The 18,901-nt window shown below is 41.2% G+C and overlaps 1 protein-coding gene across 7 annotated transcripts in view; it reads right to left on the reverse strand.

Moving 5' to 3' along the window:
- The window catches only part of dlgap1a (discs, large (Drosophila) homolog-associated protein 1a), an 811,451-nt gene that overhangs the window by 472,331 nt on the left and 320,219 nt on the right, over nucleotides 1-18,901 (reverse strand). For 2 of the 7 annotated variants that reach the window (XM_073043853.1, XM_073043829.1), the window contains one exon: nucleotides 6,809-6,968. The exons of the other annotated variants lie outside the window; for them this stretch is intronic. The gene's annotated coding sequence lies outside the window, so the exon portion shown is untranslated. The remainder of the gene's footprint in view (nucleotides 1-6,808; nucleotides 6,969-18,901) is intronic. 7 annotated transcript variants of the gene reach the window in all.

An 18,901-nucleotide genomic window follows, 5' to 3' on the forward strand; every position in this document is an offset into this window, starting at 1 on the left:
CAGCTCTTTCATTTCTTTTACCAAAGTGCATAACATACATCCCCAAACTATATTCCATTTGCCATTTCTTTGCCCATTCTCCTAATCTTCTGTGGCCTCTCTACTTCCTCAAAACTACTTTTCCCCTCCACCTATCTTCATATCATCTGCAAACTTTTCAACAAACCCATCAATTCCATCATCCAAGTCATTGACATAATGTAAAAAAAATTGGTCCCAACACAGACCCCTGTGGAACACCAATAGTCACCGGCAGCCAGCCAGAAAAGGTCTTCTTTATTCCCATTCTTTTCCTCCTGCCAATCATGCACTGCTTTATCTATTCTAGAATGTTTCCTCTAATACAAAGGACTCACAGTTTGCTAAACAGCCTCATGTGTGTCACCTTGACATAGGCCTGCTGAAAATCCTGTACCTTCTGACTTGTTTTCAGAAATTCCAGCCATTGTTGCTCTGCCATCACCCCTGCCAGTGTTCTTTTCCAATCAGTACTAGCCAACTCCTCTCTCATACTTCTATAATTCCCTTTACTCCACTGTAATACTGATGCATCTGACTTTAGCTTCTCCTTCTCAAATTTCAGCTTGAATTCAATCATATTTTGATCACCTGCCCCTAAGAGTTCTTTTACCTTAAAGTCTTAACTTAATTTCAAGTTAATATAGATTAAAAAAGAAAGAGCTCCAATAATGGTCCCAGGGAATCTCACTATCCACCTTCCTCCAGTTTGAAAGACAGGGCAAGGGATTACACAATAAATGAGACAATAGAAGCAACAATAATAAAAGGTCTGATGTAACAAAGGAGCCTTGCAAAAGGTTTGGAAAAATTGTAGCAGGATGGATCATTACGATGGATGAAAAGGATACACGATGCTTTGTTTATCAAACAAGAATCTATAGTGAGATCATTTTGGAACATAGTATGTTAGAATTGAAGCCATAGCTTCAGTATTGGGCACTATTTTAGTCACCATGTTATAGAGGGTGTATATGAATTCACAAGAATATTTACAAGATTGCAAAACTTGAGTAGTGGGGAAGAGGCTGGGCTTGTTTTTTTATTGAAAGAGAGAAAGTTAAAGAATGAGTTAAAAACTAAAAAAAGCTGTAAATATTCAGCAGTCCAGGGCACACCAGTGAGATGGCAGAATGTTGCAGCCAATAGTGCTTCTGCTTTATAAATTCAGTGACACCCGGTCAATATTAAACTGTCTGCCTGGAATTTGCATTTTCTCCCTATGGCCGCGTAGATTTCTTCCAGGTTCTCCAGTATCTCCAAACTCCACAAAGGCATGTAGGTTGAGAGGTTATTTGGCCACTTAAAATTGCTCCTAGTAAGTAGATTCAGAATAGAGAGGAGATACACCTGGGTGTAACTGGAATGGAGAGTTGTAGTTAAAAGGAGAGAATAGATAAGCTGGGTTTATTATCACTATAAAACTAATAGAATCTTTATAGAAGCATAAAATTATGGGAACAGATAGGACAAATTGTTAGAGTCTATTTCTCAGGGCAAAGGTGTCTAGAACTAAAGGCCACAGGTCTAAAATGAGAGGGCAGAAATTTGAAGAGATCTAAAGGATAAAATTTTCACACTTCTTTCTATGTGATGCTGATTATCTGGTTAATCCAAATGGTTGAAGCAGCTGCATCTATAATGTTTAAAGGGCATTTGGACAGGTGACTGGGTATGAATGGAGTAGAGGGATGTGGACATAATGCAGGCAAATGGCATTAGTCTAGATACGTTGTGGAGTCTGCAGAGGAGAGGTGGGCTGTTTCCATGCTGTACATCCCGTGATTCTATTAATTATCTATAAAACTGTACATCTACATTTTCCATTGATGATTTCTATTTGTGGTGGTAATAATCAAATAGAAAGTTTAGTGTAGAGATGACATTTAACATTTACTGTTCAGTTTTACATTGTTGACAGGGTTTTCACTAAATGGTGTACAGCTGCAGTTTATGCTTCTAAAGTGCTGGAGTAAATGACTGAGCTGCAAAGCTATTATAAGCCATTGTATGTAAAATACATCATTAATTTCAAATTAGCTGAATAAAAATTGTTTGGGTAATGATCACATCTTCCCCAAAGATATTATTTTTTTGTGGTCATCTTTATTAATAGAAATGTGGTTGAACAGAATTGGAGCAATCCTCACTCAACCAGCAGTTCCATGTAATCCTGGGGGAGAGACATATCCAAAGTCTTTAATAATATCAGACAGCCCTACCATTAGTGAAGGAAGCCTGATAAATCTTTTTTTAGTCACTGTGTATGGATGAATTGCTGACATTGAATAACTAAATAAAAAAATAATAGAAGGCCCACTATTCCAGATGCCAAAAATATTGCTTGCAAATTGGGAATTTACAAACATAGGCTTCATCAATTCAAAGGAAGTTAAAAATAACAGTATTTGTTAAATATCTGCTTCAGATCCCCTTTTCAAGCTTGTTAGCACACATGTGGTTATTTGAAAGTCATTCATCATGACACCATTTCCCTTCAGTATAATTTTAAATTTCATCCTGATCAGCAGAAAGTAAAATTTGAACAAAAAAGAGCCTAAATTAGACCAATAAGATTGGACTCAAATGGGAGGGAGGTACTGTCATTTAAGATGTTGACTTTCAACTAAAGTGATGTTATGCACTCATTCAAGTGTTTGCATTGTTTGCTTTCTGAGGGAAAAGTGTGAAACACAGAACTAGGATTTACCTCCTTATAGTGAGACATAGACTGGACTACCCACAGGAGTTTTGATACATTTTGAAAGGATTGTGGGTGAGACATTTACTCTGACTGCCTAATATTATCAATGGGAGACCCGGTTGCTTAGAAAGGTTGGAACTCATGTAAATTTAGTAGGCAAACTGACAACACCAATGGCTTCTTTGGCTGGGAGTAATTTTTAAACTTGGAAAGCAGAAGCTGCAGGAGTGAAGTTGGGCAGGGAGTTTCTTGAAGCATACAGATCAGCAATGGGATGTACAAACAAGCTGGATGAACTCAGCAGGTCGGGCAGCATCCATTGAAATGAGCAGTCAACGTTTTGGGCCGAGACCTTTCATCAGGACTTCAAGTCCCGGCCTGAAATGTTGACTGCTCATTTCAGTGGATGCTGCCCAACCTGCTGAGTTCATCCAGCTTGTTTGTACATGTTGATTTGACCATAGCATCGGCAGTGTACTTTGTGTCAGCAATGGGATGACCTGCCAGGAAGCTTTAAAGCTTTAAAGCACAAAATGCCTAGAAAATTATGAAAAAAAGCGTTGTTCTCCATGAAATTTTAAATTGTCATAGGAAACTTCTTCTCCAGATCTGCCTGGCTCACGATTTGTGAACAGACAGAGAAAAATACAGCTACAGAATGAGGAGAGTGGATGACCTGACAATGTCAACTGGTCCCTATTTGCACTTTATTTGGGTCCATGGCCTAATTTCTTTTTGGTTATTACTTTTTAGGATGGGTCATTATTGACCAAGCCAAAATTCAAACCCCATCCTTTGAGAAGATAACGGTGATTTGATTTGTTGAATCACTGCTATTCTTCTTGTCAAGGTATTCCCAGAAGGCTGTTGGGTGGTGAGTTCCAGGAGGTAGACTGATTTGAGTTCTGCTAGCTGTCTACTCAAAGGTTGACCAATAATCAAAGATAACACCTCTGTTCTATTGGTTGCCCTACTAGCTAGTCTAGAGGTCTAACCAGAATAGTGGTAAAATGAACTCATGTAAACTTCTAACTTGTATGATGGTATCACAAAGTAGCATCACTACTTCCCTATTGGTATGCTATAGCAACTCATATAGGCTTACATTCACCTCTGATCATACTCTACTAATCACACATTAGTAAATGAATATCAATAATAGCAAAACTTCTATTTGGGATATACTGTGAATGTTCACAAAATCATTAAAAAGTAATGTTTTGCAAAAATTTGCCAAGGCTGTAAATGAGACATCTTGAGCTTTATTTGAATTGCCCTCATGTTGATCTGAGAACATTAAACATAACATTGACATAACTTTTTTGTTGGTTTAAGCTCTAACAGAATTTTCAAGGAATTAAATAAATGAAAGAAATGCTTGTGTAACTGTCACAGCATCATGTCCATAAGGATCCATTTGAAGCAAGAGGAAAGTGAAAGGAAAAAGAGATAGATTGTTGTCATAATTACTTCACAAAGATAAGAAAGGTTCTTCTTGTTAAACATTGGTACATTTGTTTGCACATTGAAACTAAGCTGTAGCTCAAGAGTAATTGGGCTGTGATCAAATCTTCTCCCAGCTTTAATTTTGAATGGATGTTTTGAATATTGAATGAAGGAGGTATATATAAGGTTGACTTCCCTGTTCTTCAGTTATTGTACTGAAAAATTAGAGCAGCTAGGGAAAGCTTGCCTGCTTAGTTATCAAAATGGTAACTTTTCATCTTTTTAAATTATGCTTTTTGTATTTTTACTATTCGGCATGGAAATATGAATATTTGAACATTAGGATTTTGATTTAGACCTTATAGCTCCTCAAAACATTTGATTTAATCACAGCTGGTCTGTACCTCATATTCTTTTTGCTTATTTGTTCTATATGCCTGACATATTTCTGGACCCACATGCTTTGGAACAATGCTTATATATTTATCTGTCTTCTTTCAATCCTGTTGCTTCGATCACCATCAATAAAGCTATAAAATTTGTCTTTGTAATTTAAATGACATGGCTATTACTCCACCATCGGAATGTATCTTTTTTTTCATAAAGTACATTTCCATTGTTAAAGAAAATCGCAGAGTGAATCAGGTACATTAAATAGTGACTGTGTATTTGTTTGCCTTTGATTTCATCAGTCAAGCAGTCAAACAGATGCATGGAGTACTCATGTTGGGATATCTTGTTAACTGTGTGGTATATTTAACTATTTCATACAACTGTCAGATACAGCTGTGAACACTGGATTGATATATTTTTTGATGTTATACCTGAGCACTCCAGAAGGCTGAGAACTCTATTAGTGGGCTCCTATGTGGGAAACTCTCCCTGGCCCTTTGGTCCAGCACCATAGCCCTTCTCACTCTCTCTGTCCTCCTCCACATTCTGCTGGCTCTACACACACAGGAGGCTGTGGTTCATCATGGCCACTGGCGGGCAGCCCTTGGGGTCTGCGGCAGTCAGAACCTGCACACAGCCCGTGCACGTAAGCGTCGCTGAGCACCGCAAGTCCATTCAATTCCTCCTGATCCACTCACCCAAAACTCCTCTTATCCTGAGTTACTCCTGGCTCTCCACGTGTAACCCTCACTTCGCTGGTCGTTCAGTTCATTGCTGAGGAGCTTAGGAGAGTCAATGGCACTTAATGATGTCTCCTTTCTATTTCTATCTTCAATATCTCTATTTTTCCCTTTTGAAAAACCTGACCTGGAGTTACATGTTGACTATGGTTCTTTGTGGGAGTGGGACCCGCTCTTGCATGACTGGCCGTAATTCGACATGTCAAGTGCTTGGCCTAAGAGCTTCACTCACCTTCGGAGGTCTGAGATCTCGTGGCTCTGGAGACGAGCGGATTGAAGGTCAGTGTCCCAGCAGGAGATCAGTGTGTCGTAGGAATCAGAAGATCCTTGGCTGTGTGCCCAGAGACCTGAGATCTCTGGGCACAGAGCTCTGAAAAAGCGATGCAATGGACTTTTAACATCATATTCCAGTGAGTTGTTTGTTTTGTCTCCCCTCTCACTGTGAAACGGAGATACCTCTTTCTCTCATATTAGGGGGAGGGAGAGCCTGTGGTATGTTGAATACCAGGTGAATAAGTAGTCTTTGGAGTACTGCAAGTCTGTGTCTTTGCTGTTGCTTTGCTGCATGCTTGAGTGCTCTGTGGCAGGTGCCGATGCTTTCCTTTTGCCAGTGGGGGAAGGAGGGATCATTGCTTGCTGCCGCTTACACGCAGGAGGGAGGGGAGCTGGGAGGGACTTTGGGGTTCAAATATTTAGCTGTCATTCATTCTTTGGGGGCACTCCTCTGTTTTCGTTGATGATTGCAAAGAAAAAGCAATTCAGGATGTACATTGTATACATTTCTCTGACGATAAATTTACACTTGAAACCTTTTGAAACCTTTGAGTTGGGGCCCAACTGCCTGACCTCAGTTGACTTCACCCCACAAATCCATGGAGATGGAGGAAACCCTTAACTTCACCAAACTCCCACAGGAATATCATGACTCAGCTACTGTCTTCAGTAAAAGGGAAGCCAGCATCCTGTCACCTCACAGACAACACAACTTCATGATTGACCTGCTCCCAGAACTCCTCAAGGCTGTCTGCTCTTCCTCACTCTTCCTACAATCCAAGCCATGAATGACAACATCGTCAAAGCACTCCAGCATGGCTTCATTCGGCCATTCCAGCTTACAGCCAGTGCAGGATTCTTCTTTCAAAAAGAAAGATGGGGTGGTGGGAGGGGGGGGGGGGTTGACTTTGTCCCTGCATCGATGACGGTGAGCTCAACATAATCAGAATGGAGAACTACTTCCCTCTCCTCTTGATGGATGATAGCACATTTGAAATACTCTGCAGGGCACAGATCTTCACAAGCTGGATCTACTGAGTACGTACAGCCTGTTCCGTATCTGTCAGGGGGATGAGTGGAAGGTTTTGTTCATAATACACGTTGGCCACTACGAATACTTTGTGATGCATTTTGTACTTTCCCACAGTCCAGCCATCTTCCAAGCCTTTATTAATGAGATTCTATGAGACATGCTACACAGGTATATATTTGTCTACCTTCATGACTTCCTTACCTCCTCCAAGAACCCCTAAAATCACATCTGTCACGTCTGTTCAGTCCTTCTTCATCTCTTCAAACACCAGCTGTACTCCAAGTTAGAAAAATGTCAATTCCACACCCCAGTCATTTCCTTCCCGGGTTAAATCCTTTCACCGCAAGGCAGAATCATGGGCCTAGAGAAAGAGCACACCATCAAGAATGGCCCTGACCATGCATCCTCAAACAGCTACAGTACTTCTTGGGCTTCTCCAATTTCTACTGCCGTTTCATCTGAAGCTACAACCAAATTTCCATTCCTCTCACTTCCCTCACCAAATCACCTACCTCACAGATATCTGCTCTGCTGCCGTAGGCTATGCTTTTGAGGAGCTCAAGAGACACTTCACCACCGTTCCCATTCTCCACCATCTGAACCTCGCTGGAACTTTTTTTGGTCAAGGTGGACATTTTGGCGTGGGCACTGGAGCTGTCCTCTCCTAGTGAGAATTGGACATGAAGACACACCCTTGTGCTTTTTTCTTGCGTAAATTATGCCATTGTGGAGTAGATGATGGGGAGCTACTTGCTATTAAATGGGCCTTGGAGGAATGGAGATGTTGGTGGATGGGAAACAACTTCCTGATTTGAACTGACATCTATGACCTTATAGCTATAGAACAGATCCATCAACTTAGCCCACTCAGGGTTGCTAGACCACTCCTCTTCGAACAATTTAGCTTCACCATTTCCTACCAACCCGGCTCCAAGAACACTAAGGCAGATGCCCTGTCATGACAGTTAGACCCATTTGAAATGGAGCTCAACCCTTGGCCAATCGTTCCGTCCTCTCAGATACTTGCCCCGATGGTCTACGATCTTGAGAACCAGATTTGCCAGGCCCTACAGCACAATCCTGCTCTGGTCAACACTCCTGACAACTGCATGTACATGCTGTGGCCATGAGCTCTGATACACTACAGTGAGCCCATTGCTCAACCCTCTCTGGCCATCCAGACACACAACATACTCTAAATTTTCTGTGAAGCTGGTTCTGGTGGCCCACTATGATGGCAGATGTATATCAGTTTGTCAATGCTTGCCTTCAGTATGTCAGGGCCAATTGGGCTCTTGTGGCCCCTCCAGTCCTTCAATGGCCATGGTCCCACATTGCCATGGATCTTATCACAGGTTTGCCATCTTCTGATGGAACCATGGTGATCCTAAGTGTTAGATTGATTCTTCAAGGTGGCGTACTTCATTGGCCTTCAAAGCTTCCATCAGCCACTAAAATGGCAGACCTAGTTCACCTCCATGGCTTCTCTTAGGACTTTGTGTTGGAGCAGGGCCCACAGTTCAACTCCCACTACCGTTGAGCCTTCTGCTCCCTTCTCCGCATCTCAGTAAGTTTGTCCTCTTGCTATCATCTGCAGACAAACAGCCAGTCAGAAAGTTAGCAAGTGAAGAAGTTTCTGTACTGCCTTGTTAGTCCTGACGAAGGGTCTTGGCCCGAAACATCGACAGCACTTCTCCCTATAGATGCTGCTTGGCCTGCTGTGTTCCACCAGCATTTTGTGTGTGTTGTTGTTTGAATTTCCAGCATCTGCAGATTTCCTCGTGTTTGTTTTTGAAAATCACTACTGCGAAGCCTCTACCAGTGATGTCTACACTGAAGAAGTTTAAATCTTCTCTTCGACGGGAGTTCAGTGAAACCCTGTCTCGCTGCTCCCCATCTATAATTCCTTCGGCCCTTCAACTTTTCGATCATATTTTGACCCAGACCCACTACTACAGCCATATATCCTTCCTTGGAACGTGTCTCCGCCGCCAACTGACTCCAGTTGGCTTCAGGATCCGTTTTTGAGCTTCTCAATTTGGTCCTTCTGAGGATGTTAGTCCTGATGAAGGGTCTCGGCCCGAAACGTCGACAGCGCTTCTCCCTATAGATGCTGCCTGGCCTGCTGTGTTCCACCAGCATTTTGTGTGTGTTGTTGTCTGTACTGCCTTGCTGCCTCTGACCCTTCCACATGGAAGAAGTATCTGCTCTGGGCTGAGTTGTCCCACAACCTACACACCTCCTTTGCCACAGGTTGTTTCCTTTGGAGGAGCCCATGGTGGAAGTACTATCCACAAGGGCCCTGGTGCGTCGCTGCTGGAATGCTTGGAAGAAGGCACAGAGGGCCATCCTAGTCACCTACTATGCCTAATGCCATTCATTGTCGGCACCCATCCAGACTACTCCAGCCTGTGGACCATATCTGGCTCCCCACCAGAGATATTACGCTGTGCCATATCGACTCCCACATCCTCTGGAATCTAGAATGATGGAAGTTGATCCTATGTACATGGTTCACCAGTTGCAGGATTCAAGTCGCCGTGGATGAGGTGTGCATTATCTAGCCAACTGGGAGTGTTTGAACTGGAGGAGAGTCTTGGGTGCTGTCCAGTTACATCTTCAATCCGTCACTCATCGAGGAGTTCCACCAGACCCATCCAGATCATCCCGGGCTGGTGGCCATGCAGAGGGTGGGGCGGGGGATAGGTCTGCTCAGGCAGGCACCTCCAGCCTCCACCCAGCGTATAGGATTCTCTTGCTAATCATTCCAGATTCATCATCTCCAGTCTATTTAACCTCAGTTCTCTTCGAGAGTTCTTGTTCACTCATTCAACCAGCCAGCCGCAACCAGTTGCCATCCATTGTCAGCACTAGTTACTCCTTGTTGCCTGCTGTATTTTGTTTCTGTTCTCTCTTGGTTTGTGGTTCCTTAAGGCTTGTTATCTTGTTGTCTAGCATTCAAGTTATTAGCTACTACTGAATTGTCTTCTGCTGCTCTGTTTTAGTGTCAAACCTCCTTCTACATTTACTGATAATTACTAGTAGAGCATTGTCTATAACAGAGCCACTGCAATTCAGATTTCTTCCATGTCCCATCCTAAAAATCTGTCTCTATTTTCTTTACATTGGCATTTTTGTTTCAGTCCGCTGAATATCCAGGAACTCAATAGATCAGGCAGCAACCGTGGAGAGAAATGGACTGTCAATGTTTTGGGCCGAGACCCTTTGTTTGGGCTGCTAACCCAGATGAAGAGTGCTTACTCAGAACATCAGCTGTCTATTTCTCTCCATGGGTGCCGCAGTTCCTCCAGCAGTTTGTGTGTTGCTCCACATTCCAGCATATGAAATCATTTGTATTTCAACATCACAATTCTCACACACATTATTACTCCCCACTTTAGCTGGCAAGTGATCAACTATGGATTCACAGTCCAACTGGACTAACACATGTGCTGAAAGGGAAAGGAATAAAATTATTTACCTTTCCAATTACCCCTAAGAGAAATTGCATCATATGCACGGGCTTCCATTCATCATGTGTTAGATACAGAAGATTGGGTATGGGCATATGGCATATCTGACAGTCAGGTCTTTCACTGTGGCTTCTAACTGGTTATCTTTTAGCTTCATGTATCATGCACTCCTGCCTGCCAAGTTTGCACAGGCAGGTGCCAGTAAATCCAACTATGACTCCAATGACCAGATTCAAATTCATACTGAGTCAACACACAGTCAATGCCTGTTAGCCTTATAATTAAAAGTAAACGCAGTGTTGATGCTTGCTAATATGGTGATATTGAAGGTACATTGGGATTGATGGAGGTGCACCAAAACTTATTTATGTAGCATCTTTTGCTGGTAAAATTTCACAAAGCTTTTCATGACATTTGTCAAACAATATTGATCACCAAGCCACAGTAGGAGATGTTAGGTATTCAGGTAACAAAAATTGTGGTCAATATCATAATCAACTATCATCTGTTATAAGACCAGAAGAGCTTAATAAATAGGAGAAGGAGTAAGCCATTTGGCTTGTCAAGCCTGTTTCCACTTCTGATTTGGCCATTGGCTCAGCTTCAACCACCTGCCTTTTCTGTATAATCTTTAATTGAACTTTAATCTGTTATGCAAAAAATATATCTAACTGTGTCTTAAATATATTTAATGAATTGGCTTGTACTGCTTCCCTGGGCAAAAAATTCCACAGATTCACTAGTCTCCCATTTCTCTCCTAAATCTTAAGGCCAGGTCTCTTAGTTCTTGTCTCGTTGCCAGTAAAAACAATTTCCTTTCTTTATCTTTTCTGTCCCTTTCAGAATTTTATATGCTTCTTCTACATATCAAGGGGCAAAAGGAAAGCTGTTGGGCTATAATTATTCAACAAAACATACCTGCTTTAAAGAGCAACACAAAAAAATGCTGGAGGTACTCAGCTGATCAGTATGGAGGAGAATAATTCCCTTCCCTAGAAGCTGTTGACCTGTTGAGTTCCTCCAGCACTTTATATATGTTGCTCTGGATTTCTAGCACCTGTAGAATCTCTTGTGTTTTTGATCTGTTTAAAGAGGTTAATAACTACAGTATATTCGCTTATACTTGTCCTTATTTTTCTTGAAACTTGGCAACTAGTTAAAAACACAAACTGATTCTTTCAAAGTGAAGGAGAAGATATACCTGGCCTATATTATTTTTTGCAAATATTAACATGTAGTCCAAAGTACAAGAATAGGAGCAGAATGCCAGTGAGCTGGCTTCAATCTACCCTTTACAAAGGGAATAGACATCAATGAACACAAAGGCATATGATATGGTAATGACAAGATCATGGTGAGGATAGTGAGCAAGTTTAGAATCTTCCATATCTTTCCATGTGATGCCTGGTGATACCATGTGACACCCATTGAGAGTACTGTGATATTAACAGCTAATAAAGCACCATGTGAGGCACCAGTTTCACAAAAACGCAATTATGGCTGTACAAGAAGGATTTTATATTTAAATATTTAAAAGAGGTTCTAAGTATATAAAAGGACAAAGACCATTTTTCTTGAGCTATGAAGTCTATGGATTACATTACTAAAATGACCATGAGTGCCTGTCCTCTTAGATTTTTGCTTCAATCAATAATACTCATTTTCATTTTATTGTTACAAATCTTAGTTACTGTCTCCAGGCATATGAGATGCTCATTAGTGCTGCAAACGTCCATGCCTATTCAACAACACATCTTGGCCAGGTGTTCAATGCCTCACCATTGGGTTCAGTGCCACTGGAAAGAAGAAAACAGATCATTCAGATGATCAGCCTCTATCTCCATCTGAATGATTTCTGCATGAAGACAGGCCTGAGTTTCACTTTATGCTTGATGAGCAGTTAACCTATTACTGAGCACAAAGCCTCAGAGATCTATATCAACACTCACATAAGAAAGGAATAAATACTGGAAAATCAAACAAAATTAGAATTAAATATTTAATGTAAAGTTTCCATCTTTTCAAATTACAGGAATGACAATGGTTTGGTTGATAATGAAAGGATGGTGCTCATCACTATTTTTAGAAAAGCTGCTTTCAATTTAATATTCTCTCTTGCATCCTTTGTCCCAATGTGATGTACACTGTGAAGGAGACCTATGGCATCAAACAACAGTGAAGTCAACACCAAACTATGCCACTATTCAGACTGAATAATTCTTATAGAAAGGAATGCCAAAGTTGTATTACATTTTTATTATTTTATCAATTTATGGAGATAGACCATAGAACAGGCCCTTCCAGTCCTTTGAGCTGTGCCCCCCTAGCAACTCCCAATTTAACCCTAGCCTAATCACAGAACAATTTACAATGATCAATTAACCTACAAACTGGCACATCTTTGGACTGTGGGAGGAAACTGGAGCACCTGGAGAAAAGCCACATGGGACGACATACAGACTCCCTACAGATGAATTTGGAATTGATCTCTGAACTTCACACCTCGAGCTGCAATAGTGTCATGCTAGCCATTACAGTACCGTGGTGCCCGCATTTTAGAGAACGCAAGATAAAGAATCATTCAGAGGGAAAAGATGAAGTATGAAAACAAGCTAGCAAACAATATCAAGGAGGACAGAAAAAGCTTTGTCAAGTATATAAAAAATAAAAGAGAGATGAGAATGGATATAGAACCACTAGAAAATGTGACTGGAGAAATAATAATGGATGACAAGGAGATGGCAGATGAACTAAATGAGTACTTTGCATCATTCTTCACTGTGGAAGACACCAGCAGTGTTCCAGCTGTTGAAGAATGTGAGGGAAGAGAAATGAGTGCAGTTACTATTACAAGGGAGAAGGTGCTCAAAAAGCTGAAAGACCTAAGGGTACATAAGTCACCCAGACCAGATGAACTGCACATGAGGGTTCTGAAAGAAGTAGCAGTAGAGATTGTAGAGGCATTAGGAATGAACTTTCAAGAATCATGGGTCGCTGGCATGATTCCGGAAGTCTGAAAAATTGCAAATGTCACTCCAATCTTTAAGAAATAAGGGAAGCCACAGAAAGGAAATTATAGACCTCAGTGGTTGGAAGACATTGGAGTCAGTTGTTAAGGATCAGGATATGGAGTACTTGGTGACACAGGACAAAAGAGGATAAAGTCAGTATGGTTTCCTTAAGCGAATATCTTGCCTGTCAAACCTGTTGGAATTCTTTGAGGAGACTACAAGTAGGATAGATAAAGGGGATATTGTATATTTGGATTTTCAGAAGGCCTTTGACAAGGTGCCACACATGAGGCTGCTTACTAAGTTAAGAGCCCAAGTTACTAGCATAGAGCATTGGCTGATTGGTAGTAGTGAGTGGGAATAAAGGGATCCTTTTCTGGTTGGCTGCCAGTGACTAGTGCTGTTCCGCGGGGGTCAGTGTTGGAACCACTTCCTTTTATGCTGTATATTTAGATGATGATTTAGATGATGGAATAGATGGCTTTGTTGCCAAGCTTGCAGATGATATGAAGATTGGTGGAGGGGCAGGTAGTTTTGAGGGAACAGGAATGATGCAGAAGAGCTTAGACAGATTAGGAGAATGGGCTAGAAAGTAACAAATGAAATACAGTGTTGGAAAATACATGTTCATGCACCTTGGTAGCAGAAATAAATGTGCAGACTATTTTCTAAACGGGGAGAAAAGCCAAAAATTTGAGATGCAAAGGGACTTGTGAGTCATTGTGCAGAACACCCTTAACTTGCAGATTGAGTCAGTGGTGAAGAAGCCAAATGCAATGTTAGCATTCATTTCAAGAGGTCTAGAATACAAGAGCGGGGATGTGATGCTGAGACTTTATAAGGTTCTGGTGAGGCCTCACCTTGAGCATTGTGAACAGTTTTGGGCTCCTTATCTAAGAAAAGATGTGCTGGCATTGGAGAGGGTTCAGAGGAGATTCACAAGGATGATTCCAGGAACTAAAGGGTTATCATATGAGGCACGTTTGATGACTCTGGGCTTGTATTCACTGGAATTTGGAATGATGAAGGGGGAGTCCCATTGAAACCTTTTGAATGTTGAAAGGCCTAGATAGAGTAGATGTGGAAAGAATGTTTCCCATGTTGGGGGAGTCCAGGACAAGAGGGCACAGCCTCAGGATGGAGGGGTGTGCATTTAAAACAGAGATGTGGAGAAATTTCTTTAGCCAGAGGGTGGTGAATTTGGGGAATTTGTTACCACAGGTAGCTGTGGAGGCCAGGTTGTTGGGTGTACTTAAGGTGAAGATTGATAGGTTCTTGATTGGCCACAACATCAAAGGTTACAGGGAGAAGGCCGGCAAATGCAGCTGAGGAGGGAAAAAAATAGATCAGCCATCATTGAATGGTGGAGCAGACTCAATGGGCCAAATGGCCTAATTCTGCTCCTATATCTTATGGTCTTATGTTCTAAAGATTAGGAACACATAGAACAATTAAGGCACAAACTAAAATAAAAACTTGGTTTTAATATTTCAAAATTCTATGTAATTACTTCAAATAATAAAAAGAAGGGAATAACAGTCTATTCTAAATCATATTTTCAATCCAGTGAGGTTACTTAGCAGTAAATATAATTTATTACACCAGTTAAAACTCAGTAACAAATTGTTCTAAAATGATGGTGTTTCTGAAAGTCTTATAGCAGAAATGGTGTGTGGACAATAAAAGTTCTAAAATTGCCAATATTGGTTTGACAGAAACTGTGAAGACCCAAAACACACTATGCAAACAGCAGGGTGACCCTAACAGTACCTTCTGTATTTTAGTTGCACACATGGATAAAGTTACTTGATATCACTTAATGCAGAAAGATGGCAAGTGCTGACAGTTTCACCATTATTACATTGGTAAATTCTAGTACTGTACTTGTTTTAAATATTGTATTTCGATTAAACCCTGTCATAAGTTCATGAGCTTTGTGATGCAGATAACAGATGTCTCCATTATAAATTATACCCTGGATTCTGAATACTTCGTCCAATGAGGAAATTTTAATCAATTTTTACATTTAAAGGTAATAATCTAGTTTTAAAATGCACAGTTAAAATGTATCACAGCAAGGAGGAAGTAATAACTTAAATTTAAAAGTTTTCTTCAAAATATGAGCATTAGGCTACAGCATGATATTGATCAGTCGGAAAGTTGTTGTGGAGCAATGGCAGATGGAACTTAATCCTGACAGTGTGAAGTGATGTATTTTGGAAAGTCAAATAAAGGTAGGACATGCACAGTAACTGGTGGAGTCCTCGGGAGTACTGATGATAACAGAAGAACCTGAGGATAAAAGCTCATAGCACCAGCCCAGAAAATTGGGTAATGAAGAAGGTATATGGGATGCTTGCCAATCCATACAATTTCTCTTTTCACCCCTTCCATCTGGTAGAAGATTCAAAAGCTTGAAAACACGTACTACTAAGCTCAAGCAGAGCTTCAATCCTGCTATTAACAGACCTCTTTTACGCTAAAGATGAACTGTTGACCTCACAATCTACCACATTATGGCCTTACACCTTATTGTCTAATCAAATTTCAAGGCAGAAAATGCATTTATTATCAAACTATTACATGTCACCACCCTGAGATTCATCTTCTTGTGGGTGTTCACAACAAGGCAAAGAAGTACAATAGTCAACCACACACAACAAAGGCAGACAAACAACTAAAAGTTCAAAGTAAATTTAAAATTGAAGTGTATATGTAAATATATATGTCACCATATGCAACCCTGAGATTCGTTGTCTTGCGGGCATACTCAGTGTGTCCAACAAGACAAACAAACATCCCATGTGCAAAAGACAGCAAACTGTGCAAATACAAAAGAGAAAATAATAATAATAATAAATATCAAGGGCATAAGATTGAAAAGTCCTTGAATGTGAGTCCATAGGTTGTGAAAACTGTTCAGTGATGGGGTAAGTGAAGTTGAATGAAGTTATACCCACTGGTTCAAGAGTCTGATAGTTGAGGGGTGATAATTGTTCCTGAACCTGGTGGTGTGAGTCCTGAGGCTCCAGTACCTTCTTTCTGATGACAGCAGTGAGAAGGAAGTATGTCCTGTGTCTCAGGGGACCCTGATGATGGATGCTGCTTTCCTCTGACAGCGCTTTGGTTTGATCTGCTTTTGAAGGGGAGGGCTTTTCTCATGATGGACTGGGCTGTATCCACTACTTTTTGTGGGATTTTCTCTTCAAAGGCATTGGTGTTTCAATACCAGACTGTGATGCAAACAGTCAATATACTTTCCACCATAAATCTATAGAAGAAAAATCTATAGATGTCAAAATGTGCAAATGACAACAAACTGTGCAACTACAAATAAGGACAAAAGAACAAAATAATAATAAATAAATAAGCAATGTATCGAGAACATGAGTTGTAGAGTCCTTGAAAGTGAGTCCATAGGTTGTGAAGTCAGTTCAGTGCTGGGGTGAATGAAATTGAGTGAAGTTATCCCCTTTGGTTCAAGACCTTGATGATTGAGTGGTAATAACTGTTCCTGAATCTGGTATTGTATGTCCTGAGGCTCCTGTACCTTCTTCCTGGTGGCAGCAGCGAGAAGAGAGCTTGGCTCAGTTGGTGGGGGTCCTTGATGATGGATCCTGCTTTGCTGCAACACAACTTCTTGGAGATGTGCTCAATGTTGGGGAGGGCTTTATCCATAATGGACTGGTTTGTATCCACTACTTTTGATAGGCTTTTTTGTTCAAGGAAATTTGTGCCCTATCTGGCCATGATTCAAACTGCCAGTATTCTCTCCATTGCACATCCTTAAAAGTTCCTCAAAGTTTTAGATGATGTGCCAAATCTTTGTAATCTTTCAAGAAAGTAAAGGTACTGTCATGCATTTTTGTAATAGCACTTATGTGCTATACACAGGACTGATGCTTTGAAATGATAATGCGGAGGAATTTAAAGTTGCTGATCCTGTCCACTTCTGATCACCTGATGAGGACTGGTTCGTGGTCCTCCAGTTCCCCCTCTGCTGTAGTCAATGATCAGCTCTTTGATTTTGCTGATATTGAATTAGAGGCTGTCGTGGCACCACTCAGCCAGATTTTCAATCTCCCTCCTATATGTTGTCACCACCTTTGAGTCGGTCAATAACAATGGTGTCATCAGCAAACTTTAATATGACATTGCAGCTGTGCTTAACTTCACAGTCTAAAGCGAGTAGAGCAGGGAGTTGAGCATACAGCCTTGTCATGTACCTGTGCTATTGCTGATCGTGGAGAAGATGTTGTTGCCAATCCAAACTGACTGGAATCTGCGAATGAGGAAACTGAGGATCGAGCTACACAAGGAGGTATTAAGGCCTAGCTTCTGGAATTTATTGATTAGTTTTCAAAGGGATGATAGTGGTGAATGCAGAGTTGTTGTCAATGAAGAGCTTCCTGATGTATGCATCTTTACTGTCCACATGTTTCAGGGTTGAATGAAGAGTCAATGAAATGGCATCTGCTGTTGACCCTGTTGCGACTTGTACTGAACTTTCTCTCTAACTGTAACTCTGTAATCTGCATTCTCTTATTGCTTTTTCCATCTACTGGCTCAATGTACTTTTTCCTCTCCAAGGATCGTCCCCTTGGACTGGACTGGTCAAAGAACACTGAGGCTGTCTACAAGAAGGGTCAGAGCCATCTATATTTCCTGAGGAGACTGAGGTCCTTTAACATCTGCCAGACGATGCTGAGGATGTTCTACAAGTCTGTGGTGGCCAGTGCTATCATGTTTGCTGTTGTGTGCTGGGGCAGCAGACTGAGGGTAGCAGACACCAACACAATCAACAACCTCATTCGTAAGGCCAGTGAAGTTGTGGGGGTGGAACTGGACTCTCTGACGGTGGTGTCTGAAAAGAGGATGCTGTCTAAGTTGCATGCCATCTTGGACAATGTCTCCCATCCACTCCATAATGTACTGGTTAGGCACAGGAGTACATTCAGCCAGAGGCTCATTCCACCGAGATGCAACACTGAGCATCATAGGAAGTCATTCCTGCCTGTGGCCATCAAACTTTACAACTCCTCCCTAGGAGTGTCAGACACTCTGAGCCAATAGGCTGGTCCTGGACTTATTTTCACTTGGCATAATTTACTTATTATCATTTAATTATTTCTGGTTTTATTTTGTTATATTTCTACTCTATTCTTGGTTGGTGCAACTGTGACAAAACCCTATTTCCCTCGGGATTAATAAAGTATGTCTGTCTGTCTGTCTGTCTGTAGTGATAGAGAGACTTGTGTGTTCCTGAGATCCTGAGAGTGACGCTATCTGGAGCTTAGCACCTGGTAGGATTACCTATGTTGGTAAGGTCAAGGTGGAGGTCCTAGACAAAGAGTGATCAAACCAAGTTCTGAACCGTGGAGCTGGCAGAAGTTGATGTCACATCACAACAGCAATGAATGCATCTTGATTTCCATGCCATTGGACCCTGACCCCGATGTGTCAAGGACCATGTTATGTCTGACTGTGCATCAGCTTTCCCTGTTTAAACAAATTCATGCACAGGAGTTCAACATTAAGGGAATAACCCACTAGGAGAACATCATATTCAACTTGAGTGTTTGCACTAGTACTTATGCTTTGGCAAGAAAAACTAAGTTTTTCACTAAATCTGCTCCATCTGTCAATAATAAACTAGTTCCATGTTCCATACCAATGCCCTTATCAGACATGTCATGTAATATAAGAGCAGCAAGGTTATGGTATAATCTTACAAGGCATTGTTTAGGCCAACTCCCTATCTTTTTTTTATTCTGGCAACTCGCTCCTTCCTTTCCAGTCATGAAGAAGAG

This window comes from Hemitrygon akajei, chromosome 1, assembly GCF_048418815.1.
Source record: "Hemitrygon akajei chromosome 1, sHemAka1.3, whole genome shotgun sequence".
NCBI lineage: Eukaryota > Metazoa > Chordata > Chondrichthyes > Myliobatiformes > Dasyatidae > Hemitrygon > Hemitrygon akajei.